Raw genomic sequence first — 4,609 nt, forward strand, 5'->3', positions numbered from 1 at the left:
ATTTTAGTTAATCCTTTGGAGAAAGGCTTTACCCTTGAAACCTTTACAGTCTGGGCTTATAGGAAAATATCACATTTATCTGTGGATATCAAGGGCTCCATGTATGAATTTAATACATATAACTGAACACTAAGATGAAAAACAATTTGCCAAGTGGCTAGATCTGTTACACTTGGACCTATAGGGCCTTGAACCTCTGACCAGGCCTACACGGTCTGCAACAGACAACTATTATTGTTTTTTATTTTTCCTGCTGGTCTTTCTTTCAAGAAGTTGTCTTCTTTTCTTCTAGTCACTCCAAGCCAGTCTGATTGTCCACCCAAGTGGAAATTTCCCACTTCAGAAGATTATGGATGGGGATCAGGATTCCACCTATGGTCTTATGCAATGCAAAGGTTTCTCAGGAAGTCTTCTTCACTGGATAAGCTCTAGCACCATTTTAGATATTCCAATCAGTTACAGGCTGAAAATGGACTTACAAGCTTTCTGTGGTGATATTTCTGGCTATTACTTTCTCTCTCCTTCAAGTGTCTGTTTTACAATAATAGGTAAGGGAAACCAAGATTCAAAAGACAGCCAAGCATCTTAACATTATTTTCTCACCTTTACCCATTCAAACCATGCCTCAATCCTTATATCCTAAAGCTCTATTGTTCCAAGGTTGTGCTTACATCCTTATTTACCTCTGTCCTATTCAGTCTGTGTAAACCTGCCTATCTCTGCTCCTATCCACCTTGTTCTTCTTTTCCCCTTCCCCTTCTAGTGTATGCCCCTCCCCTTCCTGTTAATTTTTTATTGCAATTAACTTGGTGTATTTTTTCCATCCTTCAACTTTTAGTCTGCTTTTGTCTTTGTGTGTAACATATATCTCTTGCAGACAGCGTATTGCAAGATATTGTTTTCTTATCCATTCTGCCACCCTTTGTCTCTTAACTGGTACATTTAATCCATTTACATTCAGTGTAATTATTGATAGGTATGGATTAATTGCTGCCGTTATGTTTGTGTGTGTGTGTGTGGTGCTGCTTTCTTTGTTCTGCATGTCTTCCTGTGCTGAGTTCATGGTTTTTGTGTTCTTTCTTGTCAGTTTCCTCATAGTTTTAATGTTTCCTTGTTCTTCTTGGATGTTCATTTTCTTGGTATATTATGAAGCATTAATTTTCTTTATTAACTTTATTAATTAATATTACATTAACTTTTACCTCCATTTAGTGTAGTTTATTTTCTCCTCTAATCTACCTGACCTTCTTACCATCTGCATATCTGTTCCTACGTGTTTCTGTTATTTCACATTATAATTGTTTTGATCATAAATGGATCTCCCAGATCCCTCTGAATTTGTTCTTATAGTTTTGTTCTGTTATTGGCTCTTGCATTTGTCAACTGAGTTCTGGGAGGTGCTGCCACAGATGTCAATCTCTGGTTGTTGTCTGTTCTTGTTAGTTCTCAGTCCACAGAACTCCCTTTAGGATGTTTTGTAGAGCAGGGTTGGCTTTGGAAAAATCCCTTAGCTTCTGTTTATCCTGGAATGTTTTGATTGCACCGTCATATTTGATTGATAGTTTTGCTGGATAAAGGATTCTTGGTTGAAAATTTTTTTCTTTCAGGGTTTTATACATGTCTCCCCATTGCCATCTTGCTTTCATGGTTTCTGCTGAGAGATCTGAACTTAATCTGACTTGCTTACCTTTGTATGTAATACTTCTCTTTTCCCTAGCTGCTTTGAGGATTGTCTTCTTATCTTTGATTTTGGAGAGCTTGATTATGATCTGTCTTGGTGATTTTCTTTTGGGGTCTATCCTTCCTGGGGTACATTGAGCTTCTTGAATAAGTTATCTTTTCACTTTTCAGGATGTTAGAGAAATTTTCTTCCCGCAGTTCTTCAACTATTTCCTCTGTGGGCTTGTGTGATTCTTCCTGTTCTGGAATGCTGATAATTCGTAAGTTACTCCTCTTTATGTTGTCCAACATGAATTTAGAATTTCTTCAGATTTTTAAATCCTTTTTTCTGCTTGCTCTTCTGTCTTAGTAGTGTCAAGAGATTTATCTTCCAGCTCACTAGTTCTGGCTCCCATGTCTTCAGTTCTACCCCTTTGCCCTTTCAGTGTATTGTCTATTTCTGATATTCTATTATTAATTGTTTGGACCTCTTTTTGTAGGTTTTGAATTGTTTCTAATGCTGTATCTATCTTATTTGCTTGTTCTTGTAGCACTTTCCTGACTTCGTCCTTATTTTTCTCAACTCCATTGTAAAGTGTTTTGAAACACTTTATAATCATTTTTCTGAATTCCTTGTCAGGCATTTCCAAGGTGTGCCCTCCTTCCAGAATGGAATCTAGGTCTAACTCTAAGTCATTTGTCTCATGCATTTTATTTTGTTTCTGGACATGTGCTGATATTGTCATCTGTTTTTGCTTCTTAGACATGTTCAGTGGTTAGCTGTGGCTTTTATACTAATTTGAATGTGTGTTTTGGTGTTTTTTATGCTTTCTGATTGCCTCCAGGTAGATGTGATCTGGATGTGGGCTTCCCTTTTTACTCTTCTTATTGCTTAACTCAGAGTAACTTTCATAGGTGTTGTCTGCCTCCCTGGTGTACAACAGTTGGTATTGATTCTTGCATGGATTGTGGGGTTTTATAGACTGTGATTGTATGCTGACTATATGGCATCAATTTCTGTCTCTTCTTGGGTGATATAGGAAGAGAAAAAACCCCTTAAAGGTAAAAGGGGCAACTAAAAACAAAATAAAACAGCAGCAGCAACAGCAACAGCAACAGCAAAACAAAATAAAACAAAAAAACCAGATTGGATACTATAGTTTATAATTTCAGAAAAGAGAGAGGAGAGAGTGAAAAAAAAATCTGTAGCCTAATATGAATATGACTTTAATATCCTCTTTCAGCTTCTTGCCTTCAAGGATGCCTGATAAATATTTAGATGCCACTGTTGATTGTTATGCTGTACGTCAGGATTTAATTTTCAGCCTATTTTGATTTTAGTCTCTCTCCCATCCACAACCCGTTCTGGCCTTTTCCCTATTAATAAACAGTTCAGGGTTGGCTGTGGCCCTTTTGTGCTGCCGTTTGGTTTTAAGTGGGGGACTGCCACTTTAAATGTTGAGAGGCTCTGTGCACATGCATGGTAAAAGAACCCTCCAGTGGTAGGGGTGTGGGGGTCCACTCACTCAGGCACCTCCTCTAGTCACCAGAATGGAGGTGTGCAGACAGCAAGAGGCCAATGAACAAAAAAATCAGAACTAAACAAAAGAAAACAAAAAATATTGTCTACCTTTGTCTCTAAGGTTCCTGCAGGTGTTAGTCCATGGGGGGGTCTGCTTGTTCCCCTGCTTGGTCTTGCTGTTTGGTCTCGCCCAGGTTGTTGGCTCTGGGCCGCTGAAGCCAGCAGGTTTGAAAGTACGAGATTTCTTACTTCCGCTACAAGTTCCACTAGCTATAAACTTTCAAACATTTAAAATATTCCTAAATAAGTGGTTCAAAGTTTTAGAGTGCTCACCTGACTCCACTTTGCCTGGTACTCTGTGATATTGCTGATGGAGATCTTCACTGAACCTCTACCCTATCCACCATCCCTAAAATATTTTTAATAAGGGGATATGAAAGTTTGTTGACAGATGGACGAAGTGTATTAAAAAGCAAGGAGATCATTAAAAAATGATGTATTTGTCTTTTCTAAAATTGATTAAATTCTACAACCTGAGTACAGATAATTTTTTATTCACCCTCCTATATATAGGACTCTTTGTGTAGCACCTTAGGATAAGCACTGGACTGCTATCTGCAACATCAGAAGTCTTGGAAACCCTATACAGGGTCATTATGAGTCAGGACTGATGCAACTACACTTAACAACATATACGTTTATGAAGGAGTCCTAGTGGCATAGTGGGTTGTGCATTGGGTTGATAATCTCAAGGTCAGCAGTTTAAATTCACCAGCTTCTCTGAGGGAGAAAGATAACATTTTCTGCTCCAGTAAAGATTTGCAGTCTTGGAAACCCTACCAGCACACATATATGAGTCCTGGTGTGGCGCTATAGTATGAACACTGGACTGCTAACCACAAGGTCAGTGTTTCAAACCCACCAACACTCCTCTGAAACTCTATAAGTCAGAACTGATTTAACATTATTTAATAACAACAAATTAATATATATATATTTTTTTTATATGAGTCCTGGTGTGGCACTGTAGGTTAAAGCACTGAACCACAAGGTCAATTTGAACCACAAGGTTGGCTGTTCAAACTCACCAGTTGCTCCTCAGAAACCTTATATAAGGTTGTTATGAGTAGGAACTGGCTCGATGGCACTAAATAACAACCAACATTGTGGTTCAAATTGACCTTGCAGTCCACCGGATTAACCCACAGCACTACACCAGGTCTTTCTTGTAGGCATATGGATATTATCCTATCACAGACAGCATTGTATTTCAAGACAGATCTGGAAATATTCTTTTTTTAATATTGTATTGTGAGTTATGTGATAGTTTACATGGGAGAACATTAGCTTTACATTCATCCTATTGTATATCATTTCATTGCCATGGTTACAATCCCCTCCATGCATCATCAACCAACCAAAGCCATC

The sequence above is a fragment of the Chrysochloris asiatica genome, unplaced genomic scaffold (genome assembly GCF_000296735.1).
Source record: "Chrysochloris asiatica unplaced genomic scaffold, ChrAsi1.0 scaffold00079, whole genome shotgun sequence".
In the NCBI taxonomy this organism is placed as follows: domain Eukaryota; kingdom Metazoa; phylum Chordata; class Mammalia; order Afrosoricida; family Chrysochloridae; genus Chrysochloris; species Chrysochloris asiatica.